The sequence below is a fragment of the Podarcis muralis genome, chromosome 3 (assembly GCF_964188315.1).
Source record: "Podarcis muralis chromosome 3, rPodMur119.hap1.1, whole genome shotgun sequence".
In the NCBI taxonomy this organism is placed as follows: Eukaryota; Metazoa; Chordata; class Lepidosauria; order Squamata; family Lacertidae; genus Podarcis; species Podarcis muralis.
The window spans coordinates 3,978,351-4,004,829 of record NC_135657.1 but is presented as its reverse complement, the minus strand read 5'-3'; the positions used below and the strand labels follow the sequence as shown (position 1 = coordinate 4,004,829).

The 26,479-nt window shown below is 46.1% G+C and overlaps 1 protein-coding gene across 4 annotated transcripts in view; it reads right to left on the bottom strand.

Moving 5' to 3' along the window:
* NCOA1 (nuclear receptor coactivator 1) overlaps positions 1 to 26,479 on the bottom strand; it is a 287,343-nt gene that overhangs the window by 120,815 nt on the left and 140,049 nt on the right. Inside the window, exon 1 of one of the 4 annotated variants that reach the window (XM_028725220.2) lies at positions 17,044 to 17,451. The exons of the other annotated variants lie outside the window; for them this stretch is intronic. The gene's annotated coding sequence lies outside the window, so the exon portion shown is untranslated. Of the gene's footprint in view, positions 1 to 17,043; positions 17,452 to 26,479 lie in introns of those variants that run through there. 4 annotated transcript variants of the gene reach the window in all.

Below are 26,479 nucleotides of genomic sequence, written 5' to 3'. Positions count from 1 at the left end.
GGGATTCGAACCGCCAACCTTCTGATCGGCAAGCCCTAGGCTCAGTGATTTATCAAAGGTGTCATGGGCTTTGAAGACACCCGAACTCAGGACGCAAGGGAGAAACGTGCTAAGAGGAAGGCACGCTTGGCAAATCCACACTGTGATCAGCTCCTGCCCGGAAACCAATGTCCCCACTGTGGAAGGACGTGTGGATCCAGAACTGGCTTCCACAGTCACTTACGGACTCACTGTTAAAACCGTGTTTATGGAAGACAATCTTACTTGGCTACGAGGGATCGCCAAAGAAGAAGAAGAAGAAGAAGAAGACCACAGTGTCACCCGTGTCCCAATGCTTAAATATATGAAGTCCAAATAGAGAAGAAGGACCGCTCATCTCCTGAGAGCAAAAATGCCCTTTCCACAAGCAGGGAAGAGCCCTGCTCAAAGGGCCGACAGAGGCAGCCGCAATAGAGCAGGGAGGATGGTGGTGGTGCTACTTCTGGAAAGCGCATGGCAGGTGCTGCTACAATAGCCCCCCCCCCCAGCCTTGCATGCCACTTACTTGCATGCCACTGTGATGAAAATGCTTCTTTACTCAAGTGACCAGGCAGCTGGCAAACTGAATCCCGGGGATAAAATACGTGGAATTTTTTTTTTCTTTTAAATGGTGTGACCAGGGCAGTCCATGGCCATATTGCCACAAAGCAGAATTCGGGATGAGCCCTAGGCATGTTGCTAAACAAGAAGAGCCTCTAATGAAGTGGCCTTTCGTTGCACTCCATTGTATTAGTTCTCTTTTGGCTTGGAAATTACCAGCCAAGTAAGTGAACTGACAGCTCGGTAAGATGAAAGCTGCAGTGCAACTTCACGTCTCCAAATCAATCCCAGTTTAAGGCAGTCACGGGTTCAGGTGATTACAGGATCCTTGCCAGGTGATTAATTTTAACTTATGCACAGCACTCCTTTAAACCCCACACAGACTCCCAAGGCTTGACCAAGAAGGGAACTATCAAAGAACTGCTCCAACAACACTTCTGCAGATGGTATCCCAATTCTGCCCTTTGTGTTTTGCAGGTGGCATCTCAGATCAAATAAAAGTGCCTCGACACCAACTGAACTATCCTCTTTAAATTGCTTTGGTTCACAACAAACAGGACCAAAACGAAGCCACAGCTATTTTACTCATGTGTTTCCCTGAGGGCTAGATCAGGTGCCTTAAAAAGAAAAAAGAAAAAACACTGGGGAAAAGACAAGCTGGTAGCAAGGTTAAGGGAAATGAAGGCACCGTTTGAAAGCTGAATGGCGAGCAAGAGAAACTCCCTTTCAAAAAGGTGAGTCAAGGTTAGGCCTGTCTTGCTTAAACAGTGAATCTCTTCACTAAATTTCATCTTTTCCCCAGTGCCCCAGCTTGTAAAAGCCGCAAATGCCACCAAACACCCCTTTTTACGGTCACTGCACAGATAAATATTGTCGTGATCAGCAACATGGAGCCAGCCTTGTATACCAGCAGTTCTTTTCTGCAGCACAGATGCAAGGCTTTATCTACTTGAAGCGATGGAGCGCCCCTTGTTCTGCAGCTGCACAGGACTCTTGTTCTGCAGCTGCACAGGACTCAGCACCGCAAGGATAGAGCATTTCTGCTGCTCCAAAGGGCAGGGCTAGCTCTCATGGGCTTAAGTTACAAGATGGTGGGTTTTGGTTTAACGTGAGGAGAAACCTCTGGATGGTAAAAGCAGTTCAACAATGGAAGCAATTACGTAGATGTGAGAGGACTTGCCCTTTCTGGAGGTCTTGAAAGAGTGGCTGGACAACAATCTGTGGGGGCTGCTCAAGCTCTGGAGCTCCTGTATTGGAGGTTGGATAAGATGGTCTACAAAGCCCTTCCATGCGTTGGCCAACCTAACGCATGTCCCCCTTAATGCTTCCTGAATCTGCCACCTCCTTCCATCCCACTATAATTCCTTCCTTTGCTCCTCCAGGTTTATTAAAGGGCCCTCTTGTATATTCCTCTGAGAGCAACCCCATTCAACCCAGTGGGGTTTACTTCTGAGCAAATGTGGGTCACATCCAAACCATATTTGCAAACCACATGCAACACACACGGCTTCCTCCACAGGATCCTGAGAAATGTAGTTTAATTTTTATTATTTTTATTTTGACTGCATCAGATCAACAAGACTACCTACCTGAATATGGTAAACTACAGTTTCCAAGATTCTATGGGGGAAGCCATAAACTTTAAATGCATGGTGTGGTGTGACCCTGGCTAAGACTGGGAATTGTAATCTGGTGGAACCATGGTGAAAACTGAAGTAGAGCGGTCTTTGTTCCAGACTAGGTAATCTAGAACACTTCTCTGCCCAAAGTTGACTCTAGCTCTGCCCTCAGCAGAAAGAATTGTCTATCCCTGCTCTATGGTTACTCAAAGTACCACCTGCATACCAAATCATGCTATGAAATGCCCCCTGCTGTCTGTGAGATTAAGGCATGCAATTGTTAGCCCATTAAGGTTCAAAAAGACTCTTGGTTGTTTTGAGACCCTGATGTATCCATGGAGGAGCTTTCAGCTGCATCCATTTTCATTATAAGGGGGATAAAACCTATAGAAAATATTATGTATTCAGCCCCTTCTTCACATACTATTATGCAGCGGTTCCCAAAGTGGGGAACAGAGGGATTACCAAGGGGGCACTGGCAGGGACCCACTAGAGGTGTAAATGACTATCAGACTTTGAAAAGCTGGTATCACTGAATCAATTTAATCAATTTTGTTGAATTAATTAAACTAAATAGTTTCAACTGGATTTTGAATAAATGTGCAATTAATTGTTGGTGTTTTGGATTTTACTGTGTTATTTTCCTTAGTGGGTCATGCAAACTGCTATCCTGAATAATGCTTTTTATAGGGAAGGGTGGGGGCAGTGGGAATAAGTTTATGGAATCAAGGGAGCAGTGGTCCCCCAACGTTTGGAAACCACTCACTGCTATAACGGGGACATGTTTTCACCTGTAAAGCTTCTTCATTGGCTGCACAAGCTTCGACAATGAAGGTATGGCCAGCACCTACTTCTTATCTAAATAGAGGCTCAATGAAAGCAGAAACCACCACATCTGGCCAGAGCTCTAGCTTAGGATGGAACTAGAACCTGGACTTCAACATCCTCTGCTGCCCTCACCTGTCTTCAAGACCCTGCTTTCTCTTTAGCTCCTCTTCTACATGAAATTGACACCATCCTGACAACCTCAAACACGTTCACAGGATATGCAGAAGAAAGCTCCCAAACAGTGAATTATCCGAGCTCCACAGGTGTTCAGGCTCAACTTGCTTCCCCTGCTTCTTATGCTGCCCACCCCACCTCTCCTCAAGTGCCATCTGTTGCCAATCACATATACTTGCCATTCTAAATGAATTCCTGAAAGCCTTATCCGCCAGCCGTGGGCATTTTTGGCCCTGTCTCCTCCCATCTGCTCTAACCAGCCAGCATCAGGAGGCAGAATACACACACGTGCAAAGCGACCATGTCAACAATTATCTATTATCATCAGATTCTTGCAGCTTACGCTGAAGAGTTCATTGAAACTGAGTCAACTGGTTCAATTCCAGGTTAATGATTTCCGAGCCTTTGCCTCAATTAACAAAAGAAAATAGACCTGCATACATCCTCCTCCCCTTGTCCCAGCAATTTCGAATTATATGCAGATAGTTCAAAGAGATTCGCAACTTTCGGATCTCAAGCATAACCTGAACAGTTGCATGGATGTTTATGAAGCACATCAAAAATCCCAAGCGGACAGGATTAAAATTAATTCTGGAGGTTTGGAACCTCAGATCTGATGACAGATTCCACAGCCACATCCTGGGAAGTTCAGAAAGATTACCTGAATGCCAGGCAAGAGCAGAACCAGTTTCCTGACCTATCTGACTCTCCCATCCGCCTTTTTCTCTTTACTCATACTCTTCACTCTGCCTTTCTTTTGCTTTCTCTTCCTGCTTCCCATCGGTTTTCTTTGCTGTTAGCTCTTAGAGGCAGTTTTGCCCATTAAAAGTTGTCCAAATAAGCTGCATACAAGGGATAAATATCAGCCCACCTCCGTTTGTCACACATTTGGACTTGGACACACACACACACAGCTGGATCCCTAAGTTTTGACTGATTCCAGATCCTTTCGGTAGCTCACCTACTGGGCTGGCCTCTGCAGGAGAAAGGGAAAAGGTACATGCCCTTGGAAAAAGCTGCAACGGATCCCATTTCAAAGCTTGCAAGACAGAAGACGAGATCCAGAAACTTCAAGATGGCAGCCCTTGAGAAAACGGAGTACAGTACTTGCCACATCCACATGTTTTCTGCCATGCTAGATATTGTAACACCACAATGGTTGAGATTTAAGAGGCCACCAGAGCGATGACTATTTCTGCAGCAGCAACAGCTGCCAACATAACTAGTTGCAACAGTCCCAAGCAGCTTCAGCTGTCAATCCAAACAGACAAGACTTTAGCTTGGGAACCACAGCCAGGAAGCATAGATGACAGAGCTCTTTTGACAACAGTGACTTCGTTAAGTCTAGCACTTCAAACAGAGGCGGATTTAGGGCAGCGTGACTGGCAGTGCATGAAAACTCCATGCGGTTGCTTTTGAATAGCAATGTTGGGGAGGGCATAGGGATGAAACAGCAGGGCATCTAAGACAAGAGCTCCAGGACCTCATGGGGCTGCAAAAGTTTGCCTGCAGACTTTTAAGGAACCCCGGGACACACTTCTTGGCCTGCGTGGTGCAGCTGCACGAAACAGCAAACAGAAGCAGGCCCTGGGACCCAGGCCTCTGAACTATCTTCAGGACAAAATGTACGGATGTGACTCTGAACGGGATTATGTACAAGGTCTTTTTATTTATATATAGCTTATATGTTATTTACATATAAGCACAGGACCTGGTTAGCTGAAGAACTGTCTGCCCCTGTATAGACCTGGTAGATCGCTGAGATCATCAGGGATGTTGTTGTTAATGGCAATGTGTGTTATGGCTGTGACCTGTAAAGGGCATTTTCTGCCAATGCCCATGTTCCCTGGAATGTTTTCCCTCAGTGCTGTATGGGAAGAACCATTCAGGCTACTAGTTTCTGGTGTCATTTGAACACACACCTTTTTCTCAGGTGATGATTAAAGTTGGACCATGCCCTTTTTCCTTTGTGATAATGCTTTATGGTACCGCTGTAGTTTTTACTGCAGTTTTTAGTAGCCTGTCCTGATGGTTTTATTGCATATTTTTGTGATATTTGTTTTTTCCTCTTCTTCTTTAGCTGTTGTATACCACTTTAAGGTCCCAGCTCCTGCCAACCTAGCAGTTTGAAAGCACGTCAAAGTTCAAGTAGATAAATAGGTACCGCTCCAGCGGGAAGGTAAATGGCATTTCCATGTGTTGCTCTGGTTAGAAGCGGCTTAGCCATGCTGGCCACATGACCCGGAAAAACTGTCTGCGGACAAACGCCGGCTCCCTCGGCCTATAGAGTGGGATGAGTGCCGCAACCCCAGAGTTGTCCGGGACTGGACCTAACAGTCAGGGGTAACTTTACCTTTTTACACCTCTTAAGAGATTTTGAGCGACAAAAATTGTTTTAAATAAAATAAAATGTGTCTGTGTCTTAGCAGGGCCTTAGCTATTTTAAATTTCATCTTTCTGCCAGGTTATTACATTGCTGCTACCACTGCCACCACATACTGCTAATGTAAACGATCTCCAGCCCTTGATTATATGAACTCCTAATTATCCAAATGTGTTTTTATGTCCTACAGGCCATTTGGATAAGTGCTGCTGCACAGTATTTGAAATAAGAATAATTGAATTCACACTTGTTCCTCCTTTGTTAAGAACTGGATGTAACCATGGTAACCACTGGCAAGCACTGACGTTTCCCCTTGGGACTTCTTTATAGATCTAGTGTTGCATAATCAGAGTAGTTATTAAATTCTGATAGGAACTTCAAGGGCTACATAGTGCTGTCTCTCTTCCCCGCCCAAATGAAATCGCTGTCAAACATGTGTGCTCTGTTGCTTTCTGCTTCCTTCCATTGGTGCCAATGTGCCACATCTATGTATCTGGAGTTAGATGTCAACTCTGTAAAGGAAACAAGCAGGTGTGCGGAGCAAGGTAAACACAGCGCTGCAAGCGACTCACATTACTATGAAGGAAGGAGCCCAAAATTCCACCCAAGGGAAGGAGCAGCTGCAGCAAACACCAACTGCAGGAAAGACGGCTCTGAGAAGCCAGATAGTTACACCCACCCACGTGATGATGGGCTTGATCCAAAATGGAGAGGGGAGAGGCAGCTATTTGTAAAACACAGAATACAGAGGTGATCTGTTGTGGGTCTCTGATGCCTCTTGTTAAGCCTTTAGGACACAGCAGATGCAAACTGCAGGACCTCAGGAGTCTCTGTGGCAGAAATTTGAAGAGAGAACGTGTCTGAGAAGTGCAAGTGTGCTTCATCGTAGCATCCCATGCACAACTTTCCGGCTGCCTGGGCTTTGTTGTAGCTCAGGGGTCAGCAAACGTTTTCAGCAGGGGGCCGGTCCACTGTCCCTCAGACCTTCTGGGGGGGCGGACTATTTTTTTTTGGGGGGGGGGGATGAACGAATTCCTATGCTCCACAAATAACCCAGAGATGCATTTTAAATAAAAGCACACGTTCTACTCATGTGAAAACATCAGGCAGGTTCCGCAAATAACCCAGAGATGCATTTTAAATAAAAGGGCACATTCTACTCATGTAAAAACATGCTGATTCCCGGACCGTCCGTGGGCCGGATTGAGAAGGCGACTGGGCCGGATCTGGCCCCCTGGCCTTATCTCTCTCTCTCTCTCCCCCTCCCCTACACACACACACACACACACACACTTTCATGCTGTCTGTGCAACCTAAGCCCCGCTCTTGCAGATGTGGAATAGACTGGGAGCAACAACAACAAAAGCAAGGTCTTCACTGGGGCTGAGACCGTGCCACTTCCATTCTAGCCCACTGAGACTTCTCCTGTAGATGGAAACAGGTGGGATAAGCTTTGCACTTCGTCTGGCTTCAAAACTTTTTGCATCTAGCAGTAATGAAAAGGACAGGGGAAGCGGTGTGGGGTGTGGGGGAGAGACAGAAAGCCTGCTAAGTGCTCCGTAACTCAAGGACCGGTTATCAGGTTCTCCGCAAAGCCCGCACCAGAGTGTTCAGAGCCCATTGTTTCAACCCCAAGCTGTGCTGTGATAGACCATCATTCAAGGACCGTGACAGCTTGGGTGGGCGGGCAAAGAAAATTATCTGTACTCAGCAGCGTTGAGTGAGAGCTTCCCCAAGTTCCTGCAGTTAGGCAGCCCCGAGAACAGTCTCAAGAGGTGGAATTGATAGTTCTTAACTTGCTGCAATTATTTCAATTTCATACATCTCTCTCGCTTTTGAGAGCAAATGGGCTCCAAAGAAGCCTACCGATTAGTGACAAACTCAAGCACTCAGGAAAGTAAGAGCTTCTGTAAACGGAATGGAATGAAGCTCAGCAGGTTTCGTCCACCATTTGTTCAGTCTACTTAGTCACTGATAAGATTAAATCTGCCCCAGAAGAAGGGGGAGGGAGGGAAGAACAATTTCTGCAATGGTTCCTTTCGGGGGGGGGGGGGCTCCTCCCCTAAGTGCCGTATCCCACATCTAGCTGCGGTTGCTCAACGACAAAGGAATGGAATTTGGCACGTGCTCAGAGGAACCGTGTCCTGCTATTCCTTCACACATGTTTCAGTGATCCATCTTGGCAACCAACTCAGGCTCTGCTGAGCTCAGATTTTGGCTCAACAGGCTTCTGCAATGTGTGGGGAGTGAGGCACCCGTACAATGAAGAATAATACGCGCCATGTGATCGATCCGGTTGACTTGTCAAAGGCTGACATCTCCGACAGTCAAGTTGAGTATTTGATGAGCAAAACAATTAATGGCTGATTGTCTACTCTACCCACACACGCTGATAGCAGTCAAGTACTTTGATGCAGTATAAGACAGCACTGCAACACTGCGTAACAGCAATTCACACTCATTTAGCAGGGGCTACACAGACATAAAGACAGTTGCAAAAATAAGGGGTTTTCACTTTGAAGTATAGTATTATGCCAATAATTTTTCAAGAGAGTGTCATTTCCCCTCCTCCAAAAGGTAATTAGCTACTTGCAGGCTTTATGGGCGCAGGCTCTGCCAGACAGTACACTCCTGCGAGTTTGCTTATTCATATGGTATTCTGCACTCCTTATCACAGCCCAGCAGCAAATTAAAACAAGCGAGAAAAGCCAAATATCAAGATCTGGAGCCCAGCAGGAAAGAACGTTACTTCTTTCATCCTAAGTTATTCTATGTCTATAGATTTCAGCCAATATATTCTGCACAATTCCAATGAGTTGTAACCAACCAAGTTACTCTCAGAGTAACAACAACAACAACAACAACCAATTTATTATTTATATGCCACCCATCTGACTGGGTGGCTACCCCAGCCACTCTGGGCAGCTTCCAACAAATTAAAATACAGTAAAACATCAAACAGTAAAAACTTCCCTATACAGTGGACACATTGAAATTAATGTAGCTAAATGAGTCATGCCCATTATTCAGATGAAGGGCAGTATACAAATGTAATAAGTAATAATTTTCAATGAGCCTTTCAATGAGCAGGACCAATATGGAATACAGCCCAATAATTTTTTAACGAATAGATCATGTGGGTTTTATTTGGAATTCCCAATATTCCCTCACACCCCCCCCCCAAAAAAATTGTTATTTTCTTTTCTGCATTATAGAAGATATCCTCTGACTTTAGCTAACAAAAGCAGCCCAGACAAATCTCAACACAAGAGGAAGGAGTGCAAACATATCTGACAGTTACCTGGATAACTGAACTACCTGGGGGGAACACTTGTCAAAAGGACATTCTGTATATTCTCCTTGTTTGCATTTGAAAAGACTCAAAACTGGATCTGGAAGGAGACCACATCAAGTCGGAAGCCAAGCTCTTCACAAGTATAACAACCTATCGGATCGGGCCTGCTTCAAACATTATGGGCAACTACACTGAATGTGATGGTATACACCAGGCTCGTCCAGCTCCCAAGAGACTGGGATCTACTCCCAGTATAAAATAACTGGCAGTGATCTACTCATTGTCAATGGAGGGAGGAGGAGCATGTGTGTGGGTATTTTGGGGGAGAGGCCAGTTGTTGAGCTTTTTTAGGGAAAACAGCACACAATTGACGCAACAGAGGGACAGAGCGAGGGGGCGTGGGCAGAGACAATCACGTGGTCTAATAGCGTCCAGCGATCGACCATGATCCACTGCGATCTCCAGGCGCCAATGGGGCCTTCAAAAAAAAAGTTGTTCGTAATCCAAAAAAAAAAGGGTTGTAATCCAAAAAAAGTTCACAAACCGGGACATGCACTTCCGGGTTTGACGTGTTTGTAATCCAAAACGTATGCAAACCAGACCGTTCGCAAACCAAGGTGCCACTGTAGTTTGAATGCAAGACTCTCAAGAGGCAACACATGACAGGGTCCCTTCCTTGGGGGTATCACACTTTAGAAGCCTGGATTCTTAGGGTGAAGTTGCAATATCAAAGACCACTTGGTTCTGGGTGTTTGGTGCTTGCCCCCTGTCCCCACAGGCAGGCATCACATTCATTCATGAAAATATTTATATACCGCTATATCACAAAAATACAGTGGTACCTTGGTTCTCAAACGCCTTGGTATACTCAAACAACTTGGAACCCAAACACTGCAAACCCAGAAGTAAGTATTCCTGTTTCAGAACTTTTTTTGGAAGCCAAACATGCTCCGTTTTGAGTGCCACGCTTCCATTTTGAGTGTTAAGCTGAGGTCTGTCTGTTTTTGCTATTTATTTTGCGTTTTGTGGCTCTTTTTTTTGGTTTTGTTTCTGTGACTGACTGGAACCCAGTTCAGCTACTGACTGACTGCAGTATATTGTTTATTGCTTTCATTTTATGGATCAATGGTCTCGTTAGCTAGTAAAATTCGTGTTAAATTGTTGTTTTAGGGGTTGTTTTTAAAAGTCTAGAACAGATTAATCCATTTTGCATTACTTTCTATGGGAAAGAGCACCTTGGTTCTGGAACGCTTGGGTTTTGGAACAGACTTCCGGAACAGATTAAGTTTGAGAACCAAGGTACCACTGTATATCAAAGCAGTTTACAACACCAAAAATAAGATGAAGCCATGCAATGAAAGCAGAGAAAGCTAAAAACAAAGATCAGTTGTGGGAGATAGGTTCGTAATTGCCTGCATAGGCCTGACAGAATAGAAAAGTTTTCAGCAGGCTTTTAAAAGTTGGCACAGAAAGCATCTACTGGCAGAGTATTCCACAGGCCTGGGCCAATGGCATTAAAGGTACAGATCCTGCAAGTGGAGAGTGTTGGGTTTTCTTAATATTGATGTGGTCAGTGGTGCTACTCAGAGGTGTGTGTTTGTAATTATAACCTGTATGGCTGCACATCTGTGAGCTCTTAACAATTCAACACACCTGTAGTATCTTAACAATTTAACTAATTAGCAGGGGGAGTTTACCTGCTGCACCAAATGCAGCGATGTGATAGGGTAATTGATTATTTTGAAAACTGTATTTAAGCTGACCAACTGCTTGATATTCTGCTGGCTGGTGTAGAGTTGCAGCTGTTTGATGATTATTTAAAAATGAAGTAAGCAAAGATATTGCGGGCAAGTTTTTATCCCATTGCCACAGTCGCTGCACAAGCTCGGTTGGCGAAGAAAGTCCAACAGAGAGGTGCCTGTAATACATAACCAAAAAGAAGCCACAGTGTGCCTCGCTATAAAGAGCAACCATATTAAAAATACTAGGCATTTATAAGAGCACTTTTAGAGTCCTCCTGAGATACACACATTATCTCAATAATCCTTACAATCTGTGCTTTTCTTTTCAGGAGGTACTTAAGGGGTACGCAATACCGACACCTCTTTTTTGTGGTTAAAAAGTGTGACACTTACTGTAACAGCTTCATGGTGAGTACTGGCATCTGTTGTTGTTGTTTAGTCGTTTAGTCGTGTCCAACTCTTCGTGACCCCATGGACCAGAACATGCCAGGCACTTCTGTCCTCCACTGCCTCCTGCAGTTTGATCAAACTCATGCTGGTAGCTTCAAGAACACCATCCAACCATCTCATCCTCTGTCGTCCCCTTCTCCTTGTGCCCTCCATCTTTCCCAACATCAGGGTCTTTTCCAGGGAGTCTTCTCTTCTCATGAGGTGGCCAAAGTATTGGAGCCTCAGCTTCAGGATCTGTCCTTCCAGTGAGCACTCAGGGCTGATTTCCTTCAGAATGGAGAGGTTTGATCTTCTTGCAGTCCATGGGACTCTCAAGAGTCTCCTCCAGCACCAGAATTCAAAAGCATCAATTCTTTGGCGATCAGCCTTCTTTATGGTCCAGCTCTCACATCCATACATCACTACTGGGAAAACCATGGCTTTTACTATACGGACCTTTGTTGGCAAGGTGATGTCTCTGCTTTTTAAGATGTTGTCTGGCATCTACTTCTCTAGAAAAGAAAGCACTGCTTACAGTGTCCATGGAACTAGGACTAGTATAATTGCTCCCACATTGTAGGTGGCATGAAGGCAAACTGAGGCTTTCCTATGGGCACTGAGTGAGCTCATGACAAAAGCAAGGTTTGAACCAAGGGTGTGTCATGATCCACACCTCAGCTTCTTAGATGCTCTGCTATACCAATTATTTCACCTTAAGTGAGTTAGGTAGCATGCTTTAATGCAATATTTCCACTAATACTAAGGGGTGTTGACCAAACTCACAACAGCACACCACATTCAAAGTCCCTCGTTTCATAGAGGAGCACACATATTTAATTCAAAGCAGGTTCTTGGCCTACAATATTATCCAATCAATTTCTTAGCTGACAGACTTGCTGGCTAAGTAGCTCTCTGCTCTTCCAAGATAACAAGGGGGAGAAAGGTATGGACTTTCTTGCTGCCTGGATACCTGGGGAGAAAGCCCAAGACAGAGATCCTGCAGCAATCCAACCAGTTCAATTTCTAATGCACATTTTCTCGATGCACCGATGCAGACAGTTTTCTGAAGTCTCCCTGCGCTCTGATTATCCAATTTATTTTCCTTTCGGGAGGAGAATTAATTGGCATCCGAATACTGAAGCTGTTGGGGGGGATCACAGGCTGAATGCTTTACGAATGAACAACTGAGACCAAATGTCCTCAGCACTGCATTACTCTTAATGGGATGTGCATTTGCTTCCACAACTAGCCACACACAAGCAGAACTGGATTGGGGTGTATGTGGGCAAAGACTAACATCCACCCTAAGCAAGCAAAGCAATCACTTCCAGACCCTATTCTTGTCAGGGTTGGAGAACCTGTGACCCTCCAGATATTGTGGGACTCCAACTCCCAACAGCCCCAGCCAGTCAGGGATGATGGGAATTGTAGTCCAGCAAGATCTGGAGGGCCACATGCTTCCTATCCCCTGGTCTACAAACAAGTGCTTGGCCTGCCAATTCAACTTTGTTCTTCTCTTCTACACAGGCCCAACTGCACATGTGCTTATGCATGAAAGGCAAGTCATCAAAACGGAAACCGTGGCACTTATTTGTCAATGTAAAATGTGCACCCATGTGCACTAGCTTGTGGCTATAATGTGCAACAATCTGTGCAACAGTGGAGGGTTTTTTCAGTGGTGGTGATGGGGAGAATAAGGACACAAAGGGAAAGACAGCCTAGAAACTCCATGGACATTCCATATATCTCTGAGGCTGTTGGAGTTAAGAGGTGATGCAGAAAATTCCATGGAAATAAAATATCAGGTTTTTCACATTCCTGGTCTAGGAAGTGACACACAGTGGGACTATGTGAGACCAAGCACTCTGCTAACGAAGCCCCAGGGTCAATAGAAGGATCCTTATGGGAGAAGGGCTACACTTAACAAACAAAATAGGCCAATCACACAGCTAGCAATTCACTTTATCCTTATCCATATGCAGCTTGAAGTTGCTATTATGCTTATGGGAACTGATAGTTAGCATATTAGGAATCCATCAAGCTTATTCATGACAAGCCACAGAAAACATTATCAATGTGTTGCTTTGCTAAGAGAAGCGGGGGAGCTCTCCAAGCCCCATACTCCTGAGATCATCATAATGCTGGAAAGCGACTCCTTTCTGCAAAGGAAGAAAGGAGAACTGGTGATTGCATCATCCTGTGCCCTTTGGACAACCTTTGGGTTCTAATGTCATTGCTGGAAAAATAAGGGAAGTCAAATGGATTTAGCACAGAATATGCTCACAGGACAGAATGTGAAGCGCAACTTTAAAAACTGAGGAGCAGAGAGCAGGAAGCACCGATCCTCGCTTTCATTTCACACTGTTTCTGGAAACCATTAAGATGGTCCAGAAAAGGGAGAACTCTCAAGACAAATGATGATCATTCATTTGAGTTCCCAAACTGAGGCTAGATCAGACCAACCTGAGAGGATTTCCAAGGTATCATTGGGATCTCTGCAAGTTTTTTAAAAAGCAGTTGAACAGGCACACACAGCAGTTCATAAACATCACAGGCCAAATAAGCATGGCCTCATTTTTGCAGGAACAAATGGCTCGCTGTGGCAAGATGGGAGAAAAAGAGAGTCCACACACAGGAGTCCAAAGTACTGAAATTTATAGTGCAAAAAGGACATTAAACAAAGAACTTAAATACAAAGCCTGAACTATATATTATTAACATCTCTTCGACTGGTTTGAAACAGGTGTAAAATACCATGATTCTCTTAATGCACACTAGTAGTTGCAGTTTTGTGAGGCTGCAAAGAATGCAAAATTCATAACATTTTCACCAAATCTCTGTTCCCAGGCTTCCCGTTTAAGAGGAATGAAAACATAAAAGCTATTTTACTTTGGTAGTATAGGTAAAGGGACCCCCGACCATTAGGCCCAGTCGTGACTGACTCTGGGGTTGCGGCGCTCATCTCGCTTTATTGGCCGAGGGAGCCTGCGTACAGCTTCCAGGTCATGTGGCCAGCATGACTAAGCCGCTTCTGGTGAACCAGAGCAGTGCACGGAAACGCCGTTTACCTTCCTACCGGAGCGGTACCTATTTATCTACTTGCACTTTGACGTGCTTTTGAGCTGCTAAGTTGGCAGGAGCTGGTACCGAGCAACGGGAGCTCACCCCGTCGCGGGGATTCGAACCGCCGACCTTCTGATCGGCAAGCCCTAGGCTCTGTGGTTTAACCCACAGCGCCACCTGTGTCCCTACTTTGGTAGTATAGATGCGTGCTTTCTCTCCAGGGTAGTTACTGCTGGATACGTAGTCTGTTGAGGACTTGAAGAAGAGCTGGAACATATGTGTGTTGGCAACATACAGGTACATCTCCCCCACTCTGGCAAAGGTTCTCTGCTTTCAATGCAAGCTTTATTGTAGCCTCGCTTTCATTTATTTATTTATAAAATGTGTTAGGCTCCTGTCTATTAAATAACCCCAGAAACATGCAATTTATAAGACAAAGAAACAGTTCCTTAAGCAAACCAAGATGATAAAGGAAAAACAGCAGGAGCTGCCGCAGAAAACAAAGGACTCAGACATTCTAAAAGGCCTTCCTTAAGACGACTGTTTTGACTGGACTGCGTAATGAATAAGGCAACAACGAAGCCAAGGAGATTGCCTGGAAACAGACCTACACTGCCTTAATTTCCATGCTGGAGAAAAGAAGGGATAATAATGAAACAAACAAAATCCCTCTTTGGTTAAACACTTCGAAAGAGGCAGCACCATAAGGAAGAACCTCTCGCTTTCAAACCTCACAATACTAACCTCCGCAACTCAGAGGAAGCAGAGCAGGAGAATGGAGAGATGGATTTGGGGCAGGGGTAGGAAGCCTCTGGCCTTCCAGGCATTGCCAGAGTACAATTCCCACCATCCCTGACCATTTGCCAGGCTGGAGTCCAACAACATTTGGAAGACTACAGGTTCCCCACCCACAATTCAGGGTGTTCGTTGCCACTGCTGCCACATTTAATGTCCAATGACCAATCTTCTCACTCAGGGTGGGGTAACTTAATAGGATGACTTTTCGGGGGGAGCCCACAACCCAGTGCAAGTCATCTGAACGTGCCTAGGAGTCAACCCCTGGCCTCCATTTAGAAAAGGCTATTGGAAAGGTGCTGCCAGATGAGAGAATGTACTGGGTTAGGAAAACCAAGGATCTGACTCGTTACAAGGCAGCTCCATAGGTCCAAAGTAATTCTCATTTTGCCCATTCTGGCTCCAGTACAAATCTTCGTGCGTTTCCTCGTACACGAAAGCCTCTGCCTCCCACACCTGCAGAGCGTCTTGAATTTTCTGTCTCCAAACTAACAGTGATCTATGCATCATAACCATGCATCTAGACAAAACTTAATAGATGTAGTGCTGTGTGTCCATGCTGGGAGTAGGAGAACCTTAAGACAGGGATAATAAAAGCAGCTGGACTTAACTTCTGCTCAAAAATTACCTTTTCTGGAATGGGTCCAATGGCACAAATGCACTTTTTTTAAAAAAGGAGTTCTCACAGGGAAAGAGCAGCAGCAATACAGCGGTCAGGGAAAAGCGCTCTTGAGTCTCATCTCCAGGCCAGGCACAGGGAGGTTTGTACAGTGCGGTACAGGAGCTTTTTGCACAGAAGTTAAAAATGAGGGGTGGAAGTGGAGAGCTAAATAGGAGCAAAAGGTTTCAGCACCCCTGGACCACCTCACTGCCATACGATTGCCAGCAGGAAACCATGCAAACCACCAGCCATCTAGGCACATCTGCGAAGGACTGCACTGTGCATCAAAAGGGCGCAAGCCTAATGCAAAACCGCACACAAGCTAAACCGCTACACAATATGGCGCACACATATTAATGCATCTTATCAGACCGCAGGCACTCATGGTTCCAAGTCTGGAACAAATCATTGCTTTGGTGCAGCTATATCCAGCCGTGCACTTCCACTGCATGCTGTGTAGCAACTGTTACATACAGCTATTTGTGCCAATTCTGCTTCCCCGGCACGTGGAACTCTGTCAGAGACACGTTAGCATAACGCAAGCGGTACGTTTTGGCTGTTACGGGCAGACTTGCTCACGGTGCTTCTAAGTCCTCAGCCACAAAACACAGCGCTGATAATCCACTGAAGTGATCAAAAACAGTAAGACCACTCCCCCTGCCTTTTTTTTACTGCGTGCTTTTAAAATGTGCCTTCAACATTTCTCGAGCCTCAAGCCAGATCACGGAGTCCAACATTCCTCACTCAGCAATTGTTTAGAACTTGCTGATACGACAGCAGCAAATTAATTTCCACCAGAGGAAAAACTTCCTTGCTATTGTGCGGCAGCTTATTAGGAGAAAACAATCTGAAATAATTAACTTTTTTTCTTCTGCTTTTAGTGCTTGTCAATGATTAGCGGGCTCAGCAGGGCTTCCCCCCTTGCAAGAACTCTTTCCCCCTCTGACTTGCTTTCCCCTTTAAGGGTCTCCCCCACGGCCCCCCAACCCCCCCCCCCACCGTGTGCCTACTTCTGCAAGCAACGTGCAGAGAGGATCCGTGCCAAGTATGACCAATTCGAACTTTTATACGCTGATTTTCAAGGTCACTGCTGAAATGGGCAAGTTTGCACTTAACAGCACTCTCCAGAAACTACGCAGCACTACTGAATACGAGAGAGAGGGAGGGAGGGAAGGGAGAGGGAGGCAAGAAGGAGCAAACTACCAAAGTTCAGCCTACAGTGAACGCCAGCTTCAATGCTGAAGGCAAAGCAGCCCGTCGCTGGCGAGATGGAGCTGTCCCTCTGCAGCTGGACATTGCCTCCGGTTTGCACGGTTACATAAACAAAGATAAGAGGCGCCGAGGGTCCTCCTCGCTGCCTCCCGCCTCGCAGCCAATGGAGAGCGCCCGGCGGGAGAGAGGTCTTGGATGAAGGACACCCAACCGTCGGAAGCGAGAGGAACGCGGACGCCTCTCCACGGGGCTGTTGCCCTTACCTGGCCGGCTTCCAGCTAGACAAGCGCGCTCGTGGGCTGGGCGGCAGCAGCAGCAGCAACCTGAGGGCTAGCATGCCGCCCCTGCCAGGCTCCCTCGCCTCCCCTCGGCTCCATGCGCTCCGGGCTGCTCGGAATACATTTGGCGTGCGCTCGCTGCTGCTGCGACGACAGGAGGAAGATTCAGCACCAGAGCCGAGCTGCTGCTGCTGCTCCTCGATCCCCACACCAGCTGACTGGATAATTAAACTAAACACATGCCGCCAGAGCCACTCCAACCCAGCGACGCTCCTGGGATCCCTGGTGCCACCTGGCAGGCTCTGGCCAAGCACAAGGGAGCGGCTCTCGGAAAAACAAGCCGCGCAAAGGCGCAGAGGAGAGCGGCGGGCGAGGGCGCACGGCGGCGAGGCGCCCACGCGAAGGAGCCCCGCGCCGGCTGCTCCCGTGCGCTTCCCCGGGATGCCGGAAGGGAACTGCGAGGCGGCTTCCTTGAAAGGACCGGGCAGGCGACAAAACCAGAGGAGCCACCCCGCGTGGCAGGAGAGATCGCAGCCCAGGCGCGCAGGCAGCTGCCACGCTTCTGCAGCGCCCGGCGGAGCGGCAAGCCACGTGCGGAAGGCAGTTTGGGGCGCAACAACGACTAGATAGGCATCCTCGGATGCTGATGCTGCTTCAGTTGCTGCTTAGCTGAAAGGGATCAGTGACAAAGGTGTTGCATTTGTTGCAAATAGTTATACAGTGGCACTTCGGGTTACAGACGCTTCAGGTTAGACTCCGCTAACCCAAAAATAGTACCTCGGGTTAAGGACTTTGCTTCAGGATGAGAACAGAAATCACGCAGCGGCAGCAGGAGGCCCCATTAGCTAAAGTGGTGCTTCAGGTTAAGAACAGTTTCAGGTTAAGAACAGACCTCCAGAACGAATTAAGTTCTTAACCCAAGGTACCAGTGTACTGCCAACTGCTCTGAAAGCCTCATTTTGGGCTCAGAAGCAGTGCAGAAACTTAATAGGTAAAATGGTAAGGACAACAATATGGCAAGTGGAGCTGGCAGACTGGTAGTGCTGGTCACCCATCCCCCGGGCAGTATTATATTCACACACCCTGTTTTGTGTCAGAGACTACCTCCATACAAAAAGGAACAAGCAGTGTTTCACACAACGCACAATTAAACATATGGAACAATCAGACAAATCCAGGGTCAAGTCAACTGCTATGCTACCAGTTATAATTGTTCAAGAGAACCTCCATGTTGCAGACAGGATGCCTCTGAATTCCAGTTGATGGAGAGCAGGCAGTGGGGTTGTCTTCACTCAGGTCCTACTTCTATGTTTCCTGGAAGCGCCTGGCTTGGGACTGTTCCAAGCAAGATGCTGGACTAGACTGGTCCTGGGGCAGTTCGGCTTGCTCAGAAATGGTCATCTAGTCTGGCATGCTGCCTACAAGAGTGGCCGGCTGGATGCGTCTAGGAAACCAACAAATGTGACACAGTGGAGGCATCAGCTGCCCTTAGTAACTGGTATTTGGAGGTATAGTGCCTCTGCATGTTGAAACTCCCTTTCCTGTTGAAGGCACACTTGGTCACTTGTAATCATGTCAGGGCATTCTGCAGGATGTGCTCCTCTCTAGGGAGGCTGCCCTTGAAAACAGCTTGGAAATGTCAATGGGTGGAAAATGCCTCAGTTTTCTAGTCCAAGTATATAACTGATACAGTGGTACCTCTCCTTACGAATGCAATCCGTTTCGGGGTGCCGTTCGCACCCCAAAAAGTTCGTAAGTAGAGCACTACTACTGTCCGTGCATGAAATAGAGTAGAGTGCTTCTGCGCATGCGCGCGTGGAGAACCCGGAAGTAAACACTTCCAGGTTTGCCACATTCGTAACCTGTAAAGCCACAGCGTGAAGCAAACGTAACACGAGGTATGACTGTATTTTTAAGCGGCATTGCTTACCTAATTTGTTTCTTGGGTCAGTTCAAGTTACCAGTGCTAAACATTGAAGCCCTGAATGATCTGGAAGCAGAATGCCCAAAGGACTGCCTCCCCCTGCATGTGCCTTCTCATGCGCTCAAGACAACAACTGAGGCCCCAACGCCTCCCTCCCTCCCGAACTGAGGTGGGTGGAGTTTTCATGTTATGCCACTGCAACTTTGGAATGACTTTCCAAGAGAGATCCACCTGGCTTGATCTGTGTCCTCCTATTGATGGAGGGAGGAAACAAGCTAGGGAGATGCTAGCTGCTGGTTGCTATGGTTTTGGTGCTTTGCATGCTGCATTTTTAGTGTTTTTGTATAATTACTTTTATATTGATTTTTAAAAAACTTTCTATGGCAACCTAGGAGAAGCATAGAACAGTACTGAAAATAAATAAAATACGCTTAGTGATAATTGAGAATGCTGGTCTCTTCTTAAACATGCTAGACCACGGGATCAGCTTTGTCATTTCAGATGAAGCAAGTTGCTAAAGCACAAGCAAAATAGAAGTCCCACATGCACACTTGGGATTGTGACCTGTGTGTCTTACAGCAACAAGAGGAGTGGTTGCATAGACTGCCTCTCTAAAATGGCCAACCAGTCCTTAGAATGATGCTGTTGAGCCCCATCTGTGCTCTGCACTGACTTTCCACAGCCCTCTAGGCACAAGTTTAAGTTGGCGGTTTGGTTTTTTTCAGGCCTCAAATGCAGGTTTGCACATCCCCGTGAGATTAGCACATCCTATGGTTCTCTCCCCCTGGCAGCATACGATGGTTTATTGACAATGGAGCCTTTCCACAGGAATCAAACAGAGTGAAGCCCTTTGCGGTGAGACACTGGAGGCTGCAAAGTAGAGGAAGAAGCAGGAAGTGTCGTAGCCCAGATCCACCCTTGTGCGCACCAGGTAGCCTTCTGGTTCTTGCTCACCTAGCCAGGCATAAATCCTTCCTGGGTCTTTTACCTGCCTGCCAACCTCTACTGTGGCTCCTGGAACCTGTCTTTAATGGATTATCTAAACCTGGGAAATCTCTTTTTTTAATACTTGGACTGAGGCTATAGTATTGAGAAGGGTGGGTCAACCTTTCCTCCCTGTGCTGTTTCTTCAATTTAAAGCTGTCTCCAACCTGTCATTAGTTGCAGACAGGAACGGCCCAACCAAGAGGCAAGGTGAGACAGCTGCCTCAGACAGCAGAATCCACCAGGGGCAGCAGATCCCCATGCTGATCTTTCTTCCCCCACCGTGTTCCTGATACAGATCTTCCCTCACCCCTTCTTCCCTGACAGGGAGGGAAGCACCGTTTTGGGGTGTGCCTCAGGTGCTAAAATGTCTTGGGCTGGCCCTGGTTGCAGAAAAGTGAAATGGCAAGTGGAAGATCCCACCAGCTTGGAAGGCTTTAAAAGATGATTGGATTGGACAAGTTCGTGGAGATTAAGGCCATCAATAGCTATTACAGTGGTACCTTGGTTCCCAAAGGCTTAGTTGTCGAACAAATCAGTGCCCGAACACCGCAAACCCAGAAGTGTTCCAGTTTGCAAACTTTTTTTGGAAGCCGAACATCCAACATGGCTTCCGCTTGAGTGCAGGAAGCTCCTGTAGCCAATCGGAAGTCACGCCTTGGTTGTTGAATGGTTTTGGGAGTTGAACCGACTCCTGGAACAGATTAAGTTCGAGAACCAAGGAACCACTATACAGTTGTACCTTGGATCCCGAACGCCTTGGCTCCCAAACAAATTTGCTCCCAAATGATCAAAACCCAGAAGTGATGTTCCAGTTTTTGAACGATTTTCAGAGGCTGAACATCTGGCATAACTTCTGACTGGCTGCAGGAGCTTCATGCAGCCAATCAGAAGCCGCACTTTGGTTTCCAGACATTTTGGAAGTTGAACAGACTTCCAGAATGGATTCCATTCGACTTCCAAGGTACGACTGTACTATATTTTGCTTCCATAGTCTGCTGCAGGAATGCTTCTGAATACCAGCTGCTTGGAGCCTGTTATGTACTGAGTGAATAGGATCCAAAATGCAGCAGTCTGATTGGTCCTAGAACAATGCAGCAGTATGATTGGTCTGCAGGAGCCACCCAATCCGGCTCCAGATGGAAGTGAATCCACAACCTGATTGGCCTACAGGAGAATTCCGGAATTGGCCAATCACATGCAGCCCATTGTGTAAATAATGTATATAAAGCAGATATTTTGAGGGGACTTTTCATGCCTCCTCACCACTATGAGCTGAATAAAGAGCATGAAATCACTTTGCGACTCTTGAGCATATTTCAGAGCCACGGGATGAGAAAGGGCCACTGTGTTTGGGTCCTGCCTGAGCATTTCCTACAGGCCAGATACTGGAATAGATGGACCACAGACCTGATCCTTCAGGCAAAGCCACTGCTCTACCACTGAGCAATCCCCTCACCTAAATAAGCAAAATGAGCACATCTGTTTAAAGCACTTGTATTCTTCGGCCAACTCAGAGGCTTGAGGAGTCTTACAACAATGACTGAAACCATGAAGGCACACCCATTCTGCTCCTTCCCCAAATCAAGACGTTTTTCATTCCCCTCACCCCCTCCAGGCTCAACAGAAAGTTAAACATTGCAGGCTCTGCAGGCAAAAACAGCAAGGAAAAGGGAGAGAGGACAAATGAAAATGAAACGAAGTGCTCTTCAGGAATGTGGCAAGACTGCTCCAGACACCAAGATTGATTGCAAAAGGGGGAACATTTGCCCCAAGCAAAGGCCACAGACACTGTTCCAAGTAAAGGAGGAGCGGCGTTTCTTGCTGGAGTTGGGCTTTCTGGAAAAAGCACAATTGGCAATTTGCTCATGCACACAAACAGAGGACAGGCTCTCGGGGTTGTTGTGCTGTGTTCTTCAAGACATAGGGACTTTGGGTGCCAAACTACATGTTCCTCAGACTTTTGTGTAACTTCCCATGTCTCCACCCTCCAAGAAGAACAAAAAGCTGCTGTGAGAGGATGCAACATTGAGCAAAAGGACTAGTGGGTGGAGGAGAGATGGAGCTTAGCCCCTTTCTCAATGCCGGTTTCTGCTGAACTCCCAGGAGCAGGCCGGTACGGAGCTTGTCAGTGGCCTGGGATGGGAATCTCGTTAGAATGAAGCTATAAACTTAAACAAAAAAGCAGCCGGTCTCTGTTGGGGTACCCAGCCAGCACAGCCCTCTGAGGCCCAGGGCAACTGCACATGGCTTTCCACCCCCTCCATAGACCTGTCCAGGAGAGGCTGATTCCCACCCATGGAGACAAGGGTGCCTTGTAGACTCCCTTGGGTGATTCTCAAGTCACTGTGTTTTTCTTTGGAGCTGGGAACTCCACCCACCAGAGACGACACTGTTGCTGTTTACATAACAAGATCCTGGGGTGAAAGAGAAGTCTGGAGGTAAGGACTCCTCAAGGACTCCTCAAGCTCCCTGGTCACATGCAAGTTGCAGGCAAGCATCCAGTTGTGCACCTAAGCTAGCCAGGTTCAGAAAGATGCTGTAATATTCAAAGTTGAGAGCCATGAGAGATAAAACGTTGGCACTTGGATGCAGAAGACCTGGATTCAAATCTCTGCTCAGCCATGAAGCTCCTTGAGCCACTCTCCTGCACCTATTTTCCTATTCTTAGAGGAAGTGGGATACCAATGTGATGAATTCTAGTCACCCAGCGTGCCAATGTATTTAACAACAACAACATTTGTTTATTATTATTATTATTATTATTATTATTATTATTATTATTACCCTGTCCATCTATTACCCAACCACTCTGGGCGGCTTCCAGCAAAATATTAAAATACAATAATTCATCAAATATTAAAAGCTTCTCTAAACAGGTCATCTAACAGCCTAATTCTTTCCTACGCTTTACAATAATTCTGCAATTCACAGAAGGGAAAGGACCAATTATTATGTGTGAGGAGGCCCACTTCCCAAGACCAGCCAGCTAAGCCTTCCAATGTAGCAGGTAAAGCATAAAGCATAGTTCAACCCCAAGCTGAGACACAATATTTTCTGGGCACACGTCCTTTCAAACTTTAATTGGATCTGGTGACAGGGGCAGATCTGGGGGTAGGACCCAACAGATACAGCTGCATGGAATGCCCCCAGATCCACTATTTCACCATACTTTGACCATGTGCGTGCACTGATGGCTCACTTTGAAAAGGAATCCTTTGGGCTCATGCTAGAATCAGCCCTTCCTTTTTTCTTTATCCACCTGGGGACAAAAGTACCCAAAGAGTCACTCCAGGAAGAGGCAGGAAAGAGGAGTCCCAGGCTGAGATCCCAGAGGATCCCTCACCTTCAAACAAACAGATCAAGCTGTTTTATCACATTGTTGGGACATCAGAAAGGTGGTTCCCAGGACCAATGAAAGCATGACCAGGGATCACTGTGCAAAACTCCATACAACTCTTTGTGTTCTCTCCACTATTATATTAAGTCTCAAACCATCCAAGGGAGGCAAGCCAATCCCTGGGCACAGTTTAAGAATCTAAGTGGAAGGTTCACCTTTTATCCAAGGATCTCTCCCAAAATTAAAGGAATCAGAAGGGCAGAAAGCTCATCTCATGATCACAGGGTGACTGCTTTCTACTCCTCTTCTTCTTCCCTTACACATTAAAGCTGTGTGCATCTGAGCTCCTCTTAATGGTCTCACTTCAGCCCCAAACACACTGTTATTGAATCTTTGATGGACAAGAGATAAACAGATGCCAAAAAGATATTCACAGTCTCTTTAGCAGCAGAGCATTTCACAACAGCCTGGCTGGTCTTTAAGTGCTGAATTCCAACTGTGGAATGCAGCGAAATCTTGCTAATCCAGCTCTTTCTTTATTCCATGCATGGTTTATTCCCTTCCCCCTCAATATGCCAGTCTCAAAAATAAGAAGGGGGGGGGAAGAACACAGATTCCTGGGCAATGCCACTGAAATTCATGTCTTCCAGTCCATATTTGCATCATCAGAATTCTCCCTGCACATTATAAAACAGTAAGATTTCAGCAGGAGAAAGGATTTTCCACACTTCATTTAACTTCTGATACCTATCAATCACGCCCACGTAACTATAACATTTAGTAGCTGTACAGTTCTCTTGAGCGTTCAAAACATTTCACGCATGCGTGATCTAAGGAAGCCTTATGCCAGCTGCGCAAGGACAGTATTATCCCTAGCTTGCAATATTTTTGGGGAGGGAGCAACTTAGGATTCTCAGTTCCCATCCTTCACCAAGGCCCTATAACAGTTCTGATCTTTCGCAATGGGTATAAATCAGGCACTCCCACTGCCACAGGCAATAAGCACCAGAGGCTTATTCTCTATGCCTGCAAGAGAAGGGCCTCCCCCCAAAAAATCTCAAAACCCGGGCTGGTTCATAGGAGGGAATATGGTCTCTCAGATATCTTGGACCTAAGGCACGTAGGGCTTTGTAGGTCATAACCAACACTTTGAATTGTGCCCTGAAACAGACCTGTAGTCAGTAAAGCTGTTATAGTATGGGAGTTATATGCTCTCTATAATCAGCCTCAGTCAGTAATCTGGCTGCAGTTCTTTGAGCCAGTTGAAATTTCTGAGCACTTTGCAAAGGAAACCCCACAAAGAGCATGTTACAGTAATCCAAGTGGGATGTGTACCCTTTTAAATGTATTTGTGGGAGGGAGTGTTTATTGGTTTGGGGGGGGGTGTTCTTGTTTTTATTATGCACCTTAGTGGTGCAAACGCTTCCACAAACATACATAAACTACACACAATTCTCCAGTGTTTTACCTTAATACATCTGAGTTAGTTTGCAGAAGAAGTACAGTGGTGACCTGCAAGACGAATGCCTTGCAAGACGAAAAACTCGCTAGACGAAAGGGTTTTCTGTTTTTTGAGTCGTTCCGCAAGACGAATTTCCCTATGGGCTTGCTTCACAAGCCGAAACGTCTTGCGAGTTCTTGTGAGTTTGTTTCCTTTTTCTTAAAGCCGCTAAGCCATTAATAGCCGCTAAGCCGTCAAGCCGCTAATAGCCGTGCTTCGCAAGACGAAAAAACCGCAAGACGAAGAGACTCGCGGAACGGATTAATCTCGTCTTGCGAGGCACCACTGTACCCACATTCCTGCAAAAAAACACTTCTATTTTACCCAGGCTAAACCTGGTCCATTTTTTCAGCCTGCGCAGAGTTGGTACCCTGTTTTGTGTTTATTTCAGCTGCACACTTCGTAAACAAGCACCCTGTATTTTTATTTTTATTTTAAGGTGACTAGGCTATCTGTATATTTTATGTTGTGAGTTGTTGTGAATGTCTAGAAATACTTTAAAGCAATCAAATAAATAAATACTGTCCAGTATTGCTTTTTTTAAAAAAGGGAAATTTAAAAACCCAAGCTTTTATCAGAGAGGCAAGCGCTCTGGAGTGGGATAGAAAGGATGTACAGATACACTGAAATGCCATTTGCAGCTCAAATTTCACGCTCCCTCTTGTTCGGCTGGGCACCAAGATTAATTGCCCGTGCTGCAAAACCCAAGGAAACTGAAGGGACCAAGTTCTCCCCCTGTAGTCCCTTGTTCAAAAAGTGGCTTGCTACTCATCAATCACCCGCCCAGCTGATAATGGTGAACAGAGGAGGGGCAAGGAGGAGGGACTGCAGAAAGGGAAACTGCCAAGGATAAGTGCTTCTGAAATGAGCGCAGCACTGCCAAAATGGCTTATTGCCTGGATGTGCTGCCTTCAGGGCCGGATTTAGGTCTGATGAGGCCCTAAGCTACTGAAGTTAATGGGCCCCTTTATATGTCCAGCTGTCCTTTGACAACAACAAATTGTTGCTGTTTTTTGTGTTGAGTATATGCTACATGGACCTAATAGGTATCTAAAGCCATTTGCACACAACAAAATATGTATTTTATCAAAACACTGTTGCTGTAGGTTTTATTTTATTTGTTTTTTATCTTATATTTTGGAAATGTACATCCAGTTTTTTCCCCTTAAATTTTTTTTGGGGCCCCCAGGAGAGTGGGGCCCTAAGCTATAGCTTGTTTAGCTTATACGTAAATCTGGCACTGGCTGCCTTGGAACACATAAAGTGAAGGGTGGCAAAACACACACACACACACACACACCTACCTCCTGGTACTCTGCATTAGCTAGTCATGACAGTATCTCACTTTTCTCTTACTAAGCAAATGTCATCTCTGGCAATGACCAGCCTATACTTTCTGTTATCTCCTAACCTAAACCCAGATAATGGGTCTTAGAAGAACAAAGGAACCTAAGAGGAGCTTTCTGGGTCAGGCCAAAGGACCCAGCAAGCCCAGCCGTCTGTTCCCACAGTAGCTGGCCAGATAAAGATGGCAAACCCACAAACAAGAACTGAGCACATCCTCACTCTCCCTACTTCAGGAACTGGTATTCAGGGGCATTCTGCCTGTAACAGTACTATTTACATTTATTTTATTTTTTTGCCTTGATGTGCATCACTTTCTGGCATTGAA